Genomic DNA, 17,483 nt, shown 5'->3' with positions numbered 1-17,483 from the left:
ATTAAATTACGGATTGGTTCACTGACTCACTGGCACCTGACTGGCTGACTAACTGGTTCAGCGCTTTCCTAACTGGCTGCTGATTGACTTACAGACTAGTAACTGAGCGTCTGACTGACTGGGTTTTTGATTGGCTAACTCACGGATTCACTGCGTGATTCACTGAACGGTTGAGTGACTAGTTAACTGGTTGACTGACTGGCTGAATGTGTGATGAGTTACTAACTTTCTGATTAATCTGCCTTGGTGACTGTTCGAGCAGTTAACTGCTAACTAACTTGGTAACTGACTAGGTGACAGTCAGCAAGGCGCTGGACCCTAGAATTGCCAGTCAGGTGCTAATGAGTCACCCATCAGTCAGCTGGCCAGTCAGTTATTCAGTCTGTCACCATTCGGCTAACACCCCAGTTAGGCTGTGAGTCAACCTCTTAGTCAACCATCCAGTCCTCCACTGAGCCAGTGAAGGAAAATTAGTTAACCGGTCAAGTACCACTGAGTCAATCAATCAGCCAGTCACCAGTCAGTTATCTAATCAGTCAGCACTCAGTCAGCAAGGCACCTCTCAACGCGGGGGGACAGTTAAGTAACAGTGAGTCTGTCAGGGTGTCAGTCAGCTGGTGCGATACCATTGAGTAAATCAAGCAGTCAGTCAGCCGGTGACTATCCCGTAAGTCAAAGAGTGAATTAACCAGTCAGTCAGCAAGTCAGGTACCAGTGGGAGACTCAATTGGTCAGTGAGATTATCTCTCATTCGTCAGTAAGATAGTCAGTGATCAGTCGGTCACGAGTGAGTTAATCTGTCAGAGAAGCGCTCAGGTACCGATCATCTACTCAACCAGTCATTGAGTCAGTCAGTCGTCAGTCACTAACGGTATATCATTCAGTCAGTGAACCAGCTAGTGACCCAGTTAGTCAGTCGTACAGGAAAAAGTTTGTCACTCAAGTCGATCAGTCAGTCAGCGGATCAGGTACCAGTCAGTTAGTCAACCAGTCAGTCACTAGGTCACCAGTCAGTCAGTCAGCCGGTTAGCTAGCTGGTGAGTCACCCGTAACTAATTAGGGTTATCTGCTTGGTTGACTGATTGGCTGACTGACTGGTAAATTGACTTTTCAACCGACTGGCTACTTATTGGGTAAATGACTGGTGATTTACCGACTTACCGACTGACCAACTGACTGATACCTGACCCACTGATTGACTTGTTGACTCCTTTGCTGACGTAATAGTGAGTGACTGGCTAGCTGACCAGTTAGTGACTTACTAACTGAGTGGTGACTAACTAGATAATTGATCCCTTGACTTAATGGTTGACTGATTCACTGGCACTTGACCGGCTAACTGACTGGTTGACTGACTTCCTGACAGCGTGGTGACTGACTGGCTAACTGAGTGGAGACTTATAATAGAGTTTTCTTGACTGACGCAGTGGTACTTGACTGGCTATCTGACTGGATAAACTAACTGATTTGTACACCGATCAGTGACTAAGTGGCTTATTGGCTGGTGACTGAGTGGCTGACTGGCTGTTCGGCTGACTAGCTGAGTGAATGGTTGCCTAATTCAGTGGTACTTGACTGGGTATCTGACTGGTTACTTGAATTGCTTAGTGACTGGTGACTTCGTAGCTCATTGCCTGCTGACTGACTGGCTGACAGACAGCCTGACTGCCTGGTTGACTGTCTAGCTGACAGAATGGCTGGCTGGCCTAGTGGTACTTAGATGCCCATCTCCTTGGTTGTCTGACCGGCTCACTGAAAGGTTGACTGACTCAGTGGTACTTGATTGGCGATCTGACATGTTAACGGACTTGCTGACGGACTTCTGACTGAGTGGCTAATTGACTGGTGACTCAGTGGCTTATTGACTGGTGACTGACTAGATGACTGGCCAGTTAACTGAGTAGCTGATTGAATGGTTGACTAACTCAATGGTACTTGACTGGCTCTCTCACTGGTTAAGTGAATTGCTGACTACCTGGTCACTGAGTTGGTCATTGGCTGCTGACTGGCTGGCTCACTGCATGGTTCACTCACTGGCAGACTGAGAGGGTGACTGACTTAATGGGACTTGACTAGCTATTTGACTGGTTGAATGACAGAGTGGTTGACTGACTCATTGGTATTTGACTGGGTATAAGACTGTTTGACTGACCAACTTGTGGACTGGTGACTGATTGGCCTGTTGACTGACTCACCGACTGAATGGTTGATTGACTCAATGGTCTTTGACTGGCTATCTGACTGGTTAACTGACTTGCTGACCGACTGGTAAGTGACTTGAGAAATGACTGTGTGAGTGACTTACGGCTGATTAGCCGACTGATTGGGTGACTTACTTGACGACCGAAGGGTGATTGAATGGCTAAGTGACTGGTGACTGACTGGTAGTTGACCGAGTAGCTGGCTAAATCTCATTGCAGTGACTGAGTGGCTAACTGAGTGACTGACTGAGAGGTTCATTGACTGGCTAACTAACTTGTTGACCGACTAATGACTGACTTGGTAACCTACTGACAGACTGATTGGTGACTGAGTGATGGACTGGCTGACCGACTTGTAATTGAAAGACGGACTGATTAACAGACTGACGGCTTGACTTCCTTCATCACCCGACTGATACCTGCTTCAGTGACTGGGTGACTCAATTACATGTTGATTGAACTACTGTTACCTGACTGGCTTACTGCATTGCTGCCCGACTTCCAACTGACTGTCTAACTGACAGGTGATTAACTGGCTCACTGACTGGTTAACGACTTATTGACCGACCCAGTGGCACCTGAAGAGCTGGCTGACTGGTTTACTGACTAGTTGACTGACTGATTAACTGACTGGTTTACTTACTGACCTAGTGACAAATAATGGTTAATCAGTAGCCAATGACTGGCTGGCTAACCTAGTAATTAGTACATGAGTGCCTCTCTGGTTGACTGACTTGGTGACCGAGTGGTGACTTACTGGTGATCGACTGTCTAGCTAACTAGTTATCGACGGGCTTAGTGACTTATTGAGTGACTCACTGGTACTTGACTGGCCGCTTGACTGGTTCGGTAACTGGGTTAGTGACTGCTTGATTATCTGTTTGAATGACTGGTGACTGAGTGGTTGAACGACTAATTTACTACCTGGTTCACTGACTGTCTGGCTGATTTGCTGACAGAGTGGTGATTTTCCGGCCTACTGACTGCTTTCCTGACCAGTGACTGACTGTGTGCCTGATTGATTAACTTAGATGTTGGTACTTGAGTGATTGACTAGCTAAGTGACTACGTTGCTCACTGACTGGTGATGGACTGAATAACTCAGTGGTTATTGACTCTGCTGACTGACTTTCTGATTGACGGGCTAAGTGACTGGCTGAGTGACTGGCTGAGTGACTGGCTGACTAATTTACTGGTAGTTAACGAGCAGACAGACTATCTGGCGTAGTGCCTGGCTGACCGACATGATGATTGACTTGGTGACCGACTAGTGAGTGACTTGTGACTGGCTGACTGACTGCTTGACTTCCTTGCTGCTACCTGACCGCCTGACTGACTAGTTTACTGACTGACTGGTACCCGATGGTGATCTGCTCGCTTGAGTGATTGGCTGACTGACTGGTAAATTGACCTTTTCGGCCGACTGGTTACTTATTGGGTAAATGACTGGTGACTTACCGACTTACCGATTGACCGACTGACTGATACCTGACCCACTGATTGACTTGTTGACTCTTTTGCTGACGTAATAGTGAGTGACTGGCTAGCTGACCAGTTAGTGACCTACTAACTGAGTGGTGACTAACTAGGTAATTGATCCCTTGACTTAATGGTTGACTGATTTACTGGTACTTGACCGGCTCACTGACTGGTGACTAACTAGATAATTGATCCCTTGACTTAATGGTTGACTGATTCACTGGCACTTGACCGGCTAACTGACTGGTTGACTGACTTCCTGACCGAGGGGTGACTGACTGGCTAACTGAGTGGAGACTAAGTAGATAATTGAGTCAGTCAGCGGATCAGGTACCAGTCAGTTAGTCAAGGAGTCAGTCACTAGGTCACCAGTCAGTCAGTCAGCCGGTTAGCTAGCTGGTGAGTCACCAGTAACTAACTGAGTTACTGACTGGTTTAAACACTTACTGATTTAAACGCTTCGTGACTGATTAACGTGTTCACTCCCACACTGGTACCTAATTTGCTCACATAGTAGCTCACCCTGTCACTGGTACCTGACTAGCCATCTTACTTGCTGACTTACATGTTGAACGACTGACGACGGGGTAATTGACTGGTGACTGATTGGTTAACTAACCGGCTGGTACCTTCGCTACTGATTAACTGGTGTACTAACTAACTGAGTTTAAAGCTCCAGACCTACTGACTGACTGGTTGACTGACTGACTGATTTAAAGGCTTCGTGACTGATTGACGTGTTCACCCACACACTGGTACCTAATTTGCTGACCGAGTAGCTCACCCCCTAATTAGCTACCAGTGTGTAAGGGAACACTTCAATCAGTCACTAACCCTTTAAATCAGTCAGTGATTAAACCAGTCAGTCAGTCCGTTAGGAGCCACTAACTCAGTTAGTAAGTAAACTAGTCAGTCAGCCTCTCATGTACCACCCAAGAAGTTAACCATTTAGGCACCACTCAATTAGCCAATCGTTAGTCGGGGAACATGTCCATCAACAAGTGAGATGGCTAGTCACGTACCAGTGGGTCAGTCAACCACAGAGTCAGCCGGTTAGGTATCAGTGAGTTAGCCAACTCGTCAATCACAAACTAACCATTTTTATCAGTCAGTCAGTCAGTCAACAACGCAGTCAACAGTTCTTTTAACTGCTCAGTTAGCAATTGAGGTACCAGTGAGTCAGTCAAGCACTTTGATAGCTAGTCAGTCAGCCAGTTAACCATCAGTCAGTTAACCAGTCAGTTATCAGTCGATTAACATGGCAGTCAACCTGGTTTGCAGCCAAACAGCTAAGAGTGGGTAGGTCAACAAGATAGTCAGCAAGCCAGTCACTTGTCAATTAGCCAGTCTCTACCAGTCAGCAAGGCAGTTAACCAGTCAGTCAGCCGGTCAGGTGCCAGCCAGTCAGTCAAACACTCAGTCAGTCTGATTGGTTAATTAAGCGGGTGGTACCTGAGCTGCTGACTGACTAGTTTACTAACTAACTAAGTTAATGGCTCGAGAGCTACTGACTGACAGGTTCACTTAGTGACTAATTTAAACGGTTAGTGCCTGATTGTCGGGTTGACTATTTCACTGGTACCTAACCGGCTGACTGAGTGGATTACAGACTCACAGGTACCTGACTTGTCATCTGACTTGTTGACTGACATGCTGTCCGACTAACGGCGGGCTAATTGACTGCTGATGGACTGCTTAACTAACTGGTTGGTACCTTAGCGGCTGACTGACTGAATTAATGGCTCCTGACTCACTGACTAACTCCTTGACTGAATCACTGGTACTTCACTAACCATCTGACTTGTTGGCTGACGTGCTGACTGACTAACCACGGGCTAATTAAAAGGTCACTGACTGTTTAACTGGTCAGGAAACAGATCAGTCAGCCACTCAGGCAACCAGTCAGTAGGTTGGTGAGCTACCACTGAGTCAGTCAACCAATTAAACAGTCAGTCACCAGTTAATTAGCTCTGCGGTAGTCAGTCAGCACGTAAGCCAACAAGTCAGACCCCAATCAAGTACCAGTGAGTCAGACAAGAAGTTATTCAGTCAGGCAGAGGCCATTAATTCAGTCAGTCAGCCGCTCAAGTACCAACAAGTAAGTTAAGCAGTCCATCAACAATAAATTAGCCCTGTCATTAGTCGGTCAGCATGTCAGTCAACAAGTCAAATGCCTAGTCAGGTACCCGTGAGTCAGTCAACCACGCAGTCAGCCGGTTAGGTACCAGTGAGTTAGTCATACCGTCAATGAGTCACTAATCATTTAAATTAGTCAGTCAGTCAACCAGTCAGTCAATAGTTCCGGAGCTTTTAACTCAGTTAGTTAGTACACCAGTCAGTCAGTAACGAAGGTGCCAACCGGTTAGTTAACCAATCAGTCACCAGTCAATTACCCCGTCGTCAGTCGTTCAACATGTAAGTCAGCAAGTAAGATGGCTAGTCAGGTACCAGTGACTGGGTGAGTCACTCAGTGAGCAAATTAGGTACCAGTGTGTGAGTGAACACGTCAATCAGTCACGAAACGTTGAAATCAGTAAGTGTTTAAACCAGTCAGTCAGTCCGTTAGGAGCCACTAACTCAGTTAGTTACTGGTGACTCACCAGCTAGCTAACCGGCTGACTGACTGACTGGTGACCTAGTGACTGACGGGTTGACTTACTGACTGGTACCTGATCCGTTGACTGACTGATCGACTTGAGTGACAGACCTGTTCCTGAGCCACTGAGTAACTGGGTCACTAGCTGGTTCACTGACTGAATTAGATATCGTTTCTGACTGGCGACTGACTGACTGATTGATTGGTTGACTAGATGATCGGTACCTGAGCGCCTCTCTGACAGATTAGCTCACTCGTGATCGACTAATCACTGACTATCTTTCTGACAGATAATCTCGCTGATTAATTGAGTGTCCCACTGGTACCTGACTTGCTGACTGACTTGTTAATTCACTCTTTGACTTACGGGATAGTCACCGGCTGACTGACTGCTTGATTGACTCAAAGGTATCGCACCAGCTGACTGACACCTTGACAGACTCACTGTTACTTAACTGCCCCTCCGCGTTGAGAGGTGCCTTCCTGACTGAGTGCTGACTGATTAGATAACTAACTGGTGCCTGACTGATTGATTGACTCAGTGGTACTTGACCGGCTGACTACTTTTCCTTCACTGGCTCAGTGGAAGACTGGATGGTTGACTGAGAGGTCGACACACAGGTGTTAGCCGAATGGTGACAGACTGAATAACTGACTGGCCAGCTGACTGATGAGTGACTCACTAGCACCTGACTGGCAATTCCCTAGTCCAGCGCCTTGCTGACTGTCACCTAGTCAGTTACCAAGTTAGTTGGCAGTTAACTGCTCGAACAGTCACCAAGGTAGATAGTCATTAATCACAAAACTTAGTAAGTCATCACACATTCAGCAAGTCAGTCAACCAATTATTTAACTAGTCACTAAACCGCTCAGTGAATCACGCAGTGAATCCGTGAGTTAGCCAATCAAAAACCCAGTTAGTCAGACGCTCAGTTACTAGTATGTTAGTCAATGAGCAGCCAGTTAGCAAAGCGCTGAACCAGTTAGTCAGCCAGTCAGGTGCCAGTGAGTTAGTGAACCAATCCGTAATTTAATCAGTCATCACTTGGGTAAACAGTCATGTTCCACCAAGTAAGTCAAAGAACATGTTAGCAGTTTATGTAACCATTTAAATAGCCACTCAACTAAGAGTGAGTCAGTCAATCAGTTGGTCAGCCAGTCAGTCAACCAGTCAGTCCTTCATCAGTCAATAAGCCACAGGTCTACCAGTAGGTGTGGGAAGCAGTTCACCAGTCAGATAACCCGTCAAGTACTACACATTCAGTAAACTATTTAGTAGGCCAGTCAGGTTACAAGCCAGTAAAACTGTCATTCACCAATTAGGCACTCTATCACCGAGTGAGCAGCAAACGAGCTACCGAGTCAGATAGCCAATCACTTATTACTGATTCTCTCAACCGTTCAGTCATCCGGTCAGATAGCCAGCAGGTCAGCCAGTCAGTCTGCAGTCAATTAGTGACTCAATTAGCCAGTCAAGTACTACTGGTTCAGTCGAACTTTCAATCAGCCAGTCAACCAGTCAGTCACCGCTTAATTGGTGAATCAGTCACCAGTCGGTTAGGGAGTCATTTAAACAATCAGATACCAAGTCAAGTACAACTGGGTTAGTCAACCATTTCGTCATCCAATCAGTTAACCAGCCAGGTCGACCGGTCAGTCAATTAGCTACTTAGGCACCAGTCGCTGAGCCAGTCGGCCAGCCAGTCAGTTAACCAGTCAAATAGCCAGTCATCCTCATCATTAAGTCAGTCATTCTCTTAAACAGCCAGTGAGTGAGCCATATTCTAGGCTAGTCACTCAGCAGCCAATGAGCAACAGTCACTAGGTAGTCAGCATTTCACATAGCCAGTGAGAGAGCCAGTGAAGTACATTTGAGTTATTGAACCTTTCCGTCAGCTACTCAGCCAAACAGCCAATAAGCCACTCAGTCAGAAGTCCATTAGCCACTAGTTAAGTCAATCATTCAGCCAGCTAGACAGTCAATCAGGCAGTCAGGCAGTCAGGCAGTCAGGCAGTCAGGTAGTCAGTCAGCAGGCAATAACCTAAGAAGTCACCAATCACACAGTAATTCAAGTAGCCAGTCAGATAGCCATTCAAGTACCAGTGAGTTAGGCAATGATAGAGTCAGCTTGTCGCTCAATAGTCAGTAAGCCACTTAGCCACCGATCGATGGATAAGTCAGTTAGCTTAGGTAGTGAAGTCAGCAGTCAATGAGCAACTCAGTCACCAGGCAGTTAGCAATTCTTTTAACCACTGAGAGAGCCAGTCAAGTAATATTGAGTTATTCAACCATTCAGTCAGCTGCTCAGCCAACCAGCCAATCAGCCCATTAGTCGCCAGTCGACAATCCACTCAGTTAGCAGTCAATTGGCGGTTGGTTCAGTGAGTTAGTCAACCAGTACGTTGGCTATCCAGTCACCAGTCAGTTAGCCACTCAGTCACCAGTCGGTCAACAAGTCAGTGAACAAGTCAAATAGCCAATCAGGCACGAGTGAGTCAGTCAACCAGTCAAACACATAGTCACTCGCCAGTCAGTAACAACTAATTCTGTCAATCAGTCAACCAGTCAGTCAAGAAGTACGTCCAGCGGTCAAGTACCATTAAGTCAGTCAACCAATCGGTCAGCCAGAAAGTCACCTAGTATTTTTTTGCTAAGTTAGTCACCATTCGGTCTGCAAGGCACTCAACCAGTCAGTCATCGGGTCAGGTACGCGTAAGTCAGCAGTTAACCGCTCGATCAGTCACCTAGGCAGACAGTCACTAATCAGTAGGTCAGTAACTCATCAAACAGTCAGCAAGTCAGTCACCCAGTTAATTAACTAGGTCAGTCAACCGGTCAGTCAATCACGCAGTCAACCCGTGTTCTTAGCTCAACTCGTGCTAAGAACACGGTTTCCGAAAAAAGTATCTTGAAACAAGTCAAAAGCAATGCTTTTTACTAGAATGTGTTGAAAACTGCAGGAAAATACTAAACTTTGCTTGATATCCGATGTTTCCTACGAAATCTGGGGAACGACTAAAATCCGTCAAGTCTTGCTCAACTCGTGCTGGAAATACGGTTTGGAAAAAAGTATCTGCAAAGAAGTCAAAAGCACCTATTTAAATCGAATACTTTGAAACTGTAAGAAAACACTAAAATTTCCTCGATATCCGATGTTTCCTACAAAATGTGGCCAGAGAGAGATTTAGGTCAAGTCCTGCTCAACTCGTGCTAAAAACAAAATTTCGATAAAAAGTATCTGCAAACAAGTCAAAACCAATATTTTTGAATAGAATGTGTTGAAATCTGCAAGAAAACACTACAATTTGCTCCATACCCGATCTTTCCTGCGAGATTTGGCCACAGACTGAAATGCATCAAGTCTTGCTTAACTCACATTGAAAACAGGGTTTTTCAAAAAGTATCTAGAAACAGGCGAAAACCAACTTCATTGAATAGAATGTGTTGAAACATGTAACAAAACACAAAGATTTGCTTGATACGCGATGTCTCGTACAAAGACTACCTAGAAACTGAAATGCGTCAAGTCTTGTTCACCTAAGCGTTGCAAACAGAGTTTTGGGTAAAGTATCTGCAAAGAAGCCAAAACCAATGTTTATTAATAGATTGTGTTTTGAAATCTGCGAGAAAACGCTAGAGTTTGCTTGATACCCGATATTTCCAGTAAAATTTTGCCAGAGAGTGAAGTGGGTCAAGTCTTGCTCAGCTCGCGCTGAAAACACCGTTTAGCAAAACGTATCTGTAAACAGCCCAAAACTACATTTTCTTAAAGATTGTGTCGAAATCTGTAATGAAACGGTAATATTCATTTGACACCCCATGTTTCCTAGGAAATTAGTTCAGATTGAAATACGTCAAGTTAACAAGTGAACCAGTCAGTCAGCCCCTTCAAAGGCCAGTCAGTAATTAATAACTCAGTAATTCAACCAGTTACTCAGCCGGTCAGGTACCAGTAAGTTAGCCACTCAGTGAGCAAACCGTGAGCAAGGAAGTAACCCAGTCAGTCAGCCAGTCAACTACACAGTGAGATAGTCGACTAGTCATTCAGTCAATCAGTCTTCTGTCAGTTACCCAATCAGTAAGCTAATCAGTCACTTATCGGTCAGCAAGTTAGTTAACCAGTCAGTCAATACCAATCAGATGGCCGTCAGAAACCAGTGAGTCAGTCAACTAGTCAGTCAGCTGGTCAAGTACCACCCAGAAAGTCGACCAGTCAGTCACCAGTCGCTTATCAAGTCAGTCAGCAGTCGGTTAGCAAGGTGGAAGACCAATAAGTCAGGTGGTCAGTCCTCAATCAGTCGGACAGTCAGTTATTCACCACTGAGTCGCCAACTCGGTCAACCATTCAGATAAACAGTCAGCTACCAGTAATTCATTGAAGCACTTAGTCAACTGGTCACTAAGCCAGTCAATCACTAATGGGTCAGCCAGGTAGCGTACCAGATAGTCAGCCGGTCAAGTACCAGCAAGTCTGTCAGTCAGTCAGTCACTCAGCCACACAGTCAACTAGTCAGTCACTCAGTCAGTCAGTCAGTCAGTAGCCACTCAGTTAGTCAGTCCATTACCAGTCGGTCAGTCAGGCAGTCAACCAGTCGGTCAGCCGGTCAGGTACCAGGGACTCAGTCAGCCACCAGTAGAATAGCCACTTAGTCCCAAGTCACTCGAGGTGTCAGTGGACCAGTCAGCCAGTCGGTCAGTAAGTCACTCTTCATTTTAGTAGCCATTAAGTGAGTGAATCAGCCATTTAGTCAATCAGTCTGTCAACCAATCACTTAGACCGGCAGGTAGCAGTGAGTCAGTCAACCAGTACGTTGGCCAGTCAGTCACCAGTCAGTTAGCCACCCAGTCACCAGTCAGTAAACCAGTGAGTCAACCAGTCAGTCAACCAGTCCATCAACCAGGAGGTCAGCGAGTCAAGTACCAGTGAATCAGTCAATCAGTCACTGTCAGTCAGTTACCAGTCAATAGCCACTTAGTCACAATTCAGTCAGCGAGTCAGTCGACAAGTAAGCCAGTCGGTCAGCCAGTAACTCTTCATTCAGTGGCCATTAAGTCTGTGAATCAGCCGTTCAGTCAACCAGTCCCTCAGCCGGTCAGGCACCAGTGAGGTAGTCAACCAGTACGTTGGCTATCCAGTCACCAGTCAGTTAGCCACTCAGTCACCAGTCGGTCAACAAGTCAGTGAACAAGTCAAATAGCCAATCAGGCACGAGTGAGTCAGTCAACCAGTCAAACACATAGTCACTCGCCAGTCAGTAACCACTAATTCTGTCAATCAGTCAACCAGTCAGTCAAGAAATACGTCCAGCGGTCAAGTACCATTAAGTCAGTCAACCAATCGGTCAGCCAGAAAGTCACCTAGTATTTTTTGCTAAGTTAGTCACCATTCGGTCTGCAAGGCACTCAACCAGTCAGTCATCGGGTCAGGTACGAGTAAGTCAGCAGTTAACCGCTCGATCAGTCAGCTAGGCGGACAGTCACTAATCAGTAGGTCAGTAACTCATCAAACAGTCAGCAAGTCAGTCACCCAGTTAATTAACTAGGTCAGTCAACCGGTCAGTCAATCACGCAGTCAACCCGTGAGTTAGCCAGTCAGTAACCCAGTTAGTCAGACACTCAGTTATTAGTCAGTTAGCCTGTCAATCAGCAGCCAGTCAGGAAAGCGCTGAACCCGTGAGTCAGCGAGTCAGGTACCAGTGAGTCAGTCAACCAATCCGTAATTTAGTCAGTCATCAGTCAGCTAGACAGTCAGTTATCCAGTCAGTCAGCATTCGATCCACACGCCAGTTAGCCAGTGAGTCAACCTGACAGTCAACCATCCAGTCAACCACTGAGCCAGTGAAGGAGATTTAGTCAGCCGGTCAAGTACCACTGAGTCAGTCAGCCAGTCACTTATCCAGTCAGTCAGTCAACCAGCCAGTCACTCACCATTCTATAAGCCACTCGGTCACCAGTCGGGAAGCAAGTCAGTTGACCAGTCAGATAGCCAGTCAAGTTCCACTGAGTAAGTCAACGAATAAGTTAGCAGTTTAGTCAACCATTCAGATAGCAACTCAACTACCAGTGGGTCATTCAACCAGTTAGTCAGCCAGTCAGTCAACCAGTCAGTCAGTCACCAGTCACTGATTCACCAGTATGTGAAGAAGGCAGTTCACCAGTCAGATAACCAGTCAAGTATTACTCATTCAGTCAACCATTTAGTCAGCCAGTCACTTAACGAGCCAGTAAACCTCCCAGTCACCGGTCGGTCAGCAAGTGAGGTACCGAGTCAAGTATGACTGAGTCACTCAATCGTTCAGTCATCCAGCCAGTCAGTCAGCAGGTCAGCCAGTTAGCCTGCAGTCAATTAGCGTCTCCGAGAAGAGTCCGTCAGCACGTCACTTAACTAATCAGATAGCCAGTCAAGTACTACTGGCTCAGTCAAACTTCCAATCAGCCAGTCCGACAACTAGCCAGTCGGCCGGTCAGTCACCGCTCAATTAGCGAATCAGTCACCGGTCGGTTAGCAAGTCATTTAAACAATCAGACACTAAGTCAAGTATAACTGGGTTAGTCAACCATTCAGTCATCCAGTCAGTCAACAAGCCAGTCATCCAGTCAGTCGCCAGTCAACTAGCCACTCAGTCACCAGTCGGTTAGCAAGTCAATAAACTAATCATACAGCCAGTCAAGTTCCTTTGAGTCAGTCAAATATTCAGTCAGCGAGTCAGTCAACCAGGCAGTCAGCCTCTCAGTCAGCAGTCAATTTGCCACTCAGTCTCCAGTCGGTCAGCCAGTCAGTTGAGCAGTCAAATAGCCAGTCAAGTACCACTAAGTAAGTCACCCTTTGAATGAGCCAGTGAGTGAGCCATGTAGTCAGCCAGTCAGTCAGCAGCCAATGACCAACTCAGTCACCAGGTAGTCAGCAATTTACTTAACAAGTGAGAGAGCCAGTCAAGTACCATTGAGTTATTCAACCATTCAGTCAGCTACTCAGGCAACCAACCAATTAACCAATCAGCCAGTCAGTCACCAGTCAATAAGCCACTCAGTCTCCAGTCAATTAGTCACAAGTCGGACACAAGTCGGTCAGCAAGTCCCTTAACAAGTCAGATAGCCAGTCAAGTACCACTGGGTCAGTCAACCTTTCAGTCATCCGGTCAGACAACCAAGGAGATAGCCACTGGGTCAGTCAGCCATTCAATAAGCTAGACAGTCCACCAGGCAGTCAGCTAGGCAGTCAGCAGGCAATGCGCTACAAAGTCACCAGTCACTCAGCAATTCAGGTAACCAGTCAGATAGCCAGTCAAGTGCCACTGATTCAGTCAAGAAAACTCTAAAATTTGCTTGATACCCAATGTTTCCTACCACATTGAGTCAAGTCATGCATCATTACGACATTAAGTCAAGTAATGCGACATTAAGTCAAGTCATGCGTGAAGTCTTCCTCAACCGGCGCTGAAAAGACGGTTTCTCAAAAAGTATCTGGAGACAAGCCAAAAGCAACTCTTTCAAATAGATTGTGTTGAAATCTATAAGGAAACACTAAAACCTGCTAGATATCGGATGTTTCCTATCAAATCCGGCAAAAGATTGAAATGCGTCAAGTCTTGCTAAAGTCCTGCTGGAAATACGGTTTGGAAATAGTTATCTGCAAAGAAGCCAAAAGCACCTATTTAAGTAGCATGCATTGAAATCTTTAAGAAAACACTGAAATTTGCTTGATATCCGATGTTTCCTACGACAATTTCCCAGAGGGAGAGAATTAAGTCAAGTCTTGCTCAACTCGTGCTAAGAACATGGTTTCCGAAAAAGGTATCTTGAAACACGTCAAAAGCAATGTTTTTTACTAGAATGTGTTGAAAACTGCAGGAAAATACTAAAATTTGCTTGATATCCGATGTTTCCTACGAAATCCGGGGAAAGACTAAAATCCGTCTAGTCGTGCTGGAAATACGGTTTGGAAAAGAGCATCTGCAAAGAAGCCAAACGCACCTATTTAAATAGAATGCGTTGAGATATGTAAGAAAACACTAACATTTGCTTGATATCCGATGTGTCCTACGACAATTTCCCAGAGAAAGACAATTAAGTCAAGTCTTGCTCAACTCGTGCTAAGAACACGGTTTCCGAAAAAAGTATCTTGAAACAAGTCAAAAGCAATGCTTTTTACTAGAATGTGTTGAAAACTGCAGGAAAATACTAAAATTTGCTTGATATCCGATGTTTCCTACGAAATCTGGGGAACGACTAAAATCCGTCAAGTCTTGCTCAACTCGTGCTGGAAATACGGTTTGGAAAAAAGTATCTGCAAAGAAGTCAAAAGCACCTATTTAAATCGAATACTTTGAAACTGTAAGAAAACACTAAAATTTCCTTGATATCCGATGTTTCCTACAAAATGTGGCCAGAGAGAGATTTAGGTCAAGTCCTGCTCAACCCGTGCTAAAAACAAAATTTCGATAAAAAGTATCTGCAAACAAGTCAAAACCAATAGTTTTGAATAGAATGTGTTGAAATCTGCAAGAAAACACTACAATTTGCTCCATACCCGATCTTTCCTACGAGATTTGGCCACAGACTGAAATGCATCAAGTCTTGCTTAACTCACATTGAAAACAGGGTTTTTCAAAAAGTATCTAGAAACAAGCGAAAACCAACTTCATTGAATAGAATGTGTTGAAACATGTAACAAAACACAAAGATTTGCTTGATACGCGATGTCTCGTACAAAGTCTACCTAGAGACTGAAATGCGTCAAGTCTTGCTCACCTAAGCGTTGAAAACAGAGTTTTGGGTAAAGTATCTGCAAAGAAGCCAAAACCAATGTTTATTAATAGATTGTGTTTTGAAATCTGTGAGAAAACGCTAGAGTTTGCTTGATACCCGATGTTTCCTGTAAAATTTTGCCAGAGAGTGAAGTGGGTCAAGTCTTGCTCAACTCGCGCTGAAAACACCGTTTAGCAAAACGTATCTGTAAACAGCCCAAAACTACCTTTTCTTAAAGATTGTGTCGAAATCTGTAATAAAACGGTAATATTCAGTTGACACCCCATGTTTCCTAGGAAATTAGTTCAGATTGAAATACGTCAAGTTAACAAGTGAACCAGTCAGTCAGCCCCTTCAAAGGCCAGTCAGTAATTAATAACTCAGTAATTCAACCAGTTACTCAGCCGGTCAGGTACCAGTAAGTTAGCCACTCAGTGAGCAAACCGTGAGCAAGGCAGTAACCAAGTCAGTCAGCAGGTCAAGTACACAGTGAGACAGTCGACTAGTCATTCAGTCAAGAAGTCTTCTGTCAGTTAGCCAATCAGCAAGCCAGTCAGTCACTTGTCGGTCAAGAAGTTAGTTAACCAGTCAGTCAACCAATTAGTCAATCAATCAGAAATAGCCAAGCATGCACCGGCGAGTCAGTCACCCGGTCAGTCAGCATGTCAGCTACCATTGAGTACACCTCTCAGTAACCGAGTCAGTAACCAGCAGGGAAGTCAAGCAGTTAGTCACCAGGTCAAGTACTAGTGAGTCAATCCAGTTAGTTACCAGGTCAGGTACCAGTAAGTCACTTCACTAGTCAGGCAAGTCACTCAACCAATCAGTCAACCAGTAAGTCAATGAGGCAATCAACCAGCTACTCAGCCAGTCAGTCCTCAAATCAGTCAGACATTCAGTCACCAGTCAGGGAGCTAGTCCATCAGAAGACGGTCAGCAAGGACCTGAAAGAGTCAGTTAACCAGTTAGAAAACAGCGGTTCAGTCAACCAAACAGTCAGGCAGTTAGCAACCAGTCAGTAAGCCCGTCAGTTACTCAGTCTATCACCAATCGGTCAACACGTCAATTAGCCAGTCTGTCAACCTGTCTGTCTACCATTCAGTAAGCCACTCAGTCAAAAGAGATTTAGTCACTTGGCCAGTCAAGTGCCAGTGAGTAAGTCAACGAGTCAGTCACATATCTGTCAGCCAGTCAGGTAGCCAGTCAGTCACCAGTCAGTTACCAAGTCAATCAACCGGTCAGTCGAACGATCAGTCAACACTAAGCAGTCAAGTACCAGTAAGTCAGTCAATCAGTAAGTCAACCGATCAATTATCTACTTATTCACCACTCAGTTAGCCAGTCAGTCAACACTCGTTCAGGAAGTCAGTCAACTAGTCAGTTAGCCGGCGAAGTACCAGTGAACCAGTCAACCATTAAGTCAAGGGGTCAATTATCTGGTTAGTCACCAGTCAGTTAGCAAGTCAGAAACTGGTCAGTTAGCCAGTCACTCACTATTATGTCAGCAAAGGAGTCAACGAGTCAATCAGTGGGTCAGGTATCAGTACCAAATAAGTAAGCCTGTCAGTAACAGGTCGGTTAAAAAGTCAATTTACCAGTCAGGCAACTTATCTATCAGTCAACCCATCAGATAATCATCTGATGGGTTGACTGACTTAGTGACCGAGTGGTGACTTACTGGTAATCGACTGTCTAGCTGACTAGTTATCGACGGGCTTAGTGACTTATTGAGTGACTCACTGGTACTTGACTGGCCGCTTGACTGGTTCGGTAACTGGGTTAGTGACTGCTTGATTATCTGTTTGAATGACTGGTGACTGTCGGATGAGAAAGGAAGTCAAGCCGTCAGTCAGTTAGTCAGTCCGTCTTTCAATTACAAGTCGGTCGCCAGTCCATTAACCAGTTAGGTATCAGTCAATAAATCAATCACTCAGTCACCAATCAGTCTTTCAGTAAGTTACTAAGTCAGTCACTAGTCGGTCAACAAGTCAGTTAGCCAGTCAATCAACATGTCAGTCAGTCATTCATTCACCCACTAAGTCACTACAACGAAATTTAGTCAGCTACTCGGTCAACTACCAGTCAGTCACCAGTCAGTTACCCATTCAATCACCTTTTGGTCGGCAAGGAAGTCACCCAATCAGTCAGCTAATCAGCCGTAAATCACTCACACAGTCATTTCTCAAGTCACTTACCAGTCGGTCAGCAAGTCAGTTAACCAGTCAGATAGCCAGTCAAAGACCATTGAGTCAATCAACCATTCAGTCAGTGAGTCAGTCAACAGGCCAATCAGTCACCAGTCGGTCAGTTAGTCAGTTAACCAGTCAGATAGCCAGTCAAGTACCACTGAGTTAGTCAACCATTCGGTCATCAACTCAGGCAACCAGCCAGTTGACCTCTTCGTCACCACCCAATTAGCCACTCAGTCAGTAGTCGGTCAGTAAGTCAATTAACAAGT

The sequence above is a fragment of the Stylophora pistillata genome, chromosome 6, assembly GCF_964205215.1.
Source record: "Stylophora pistillata chromosome 6, jaStyPist1.2, whole genome shotgun sequence".
NCBI classification, from domain to species: domain Eukaryota; kingdom Metazoa; phylum Cnidaria; class Anthozoa; order Scleractinia; family Pocilloporidae; genus Stylophora; species Stylophora pistillata.
Note: the sequence above shows the minus strand (reverse complement) of the source record.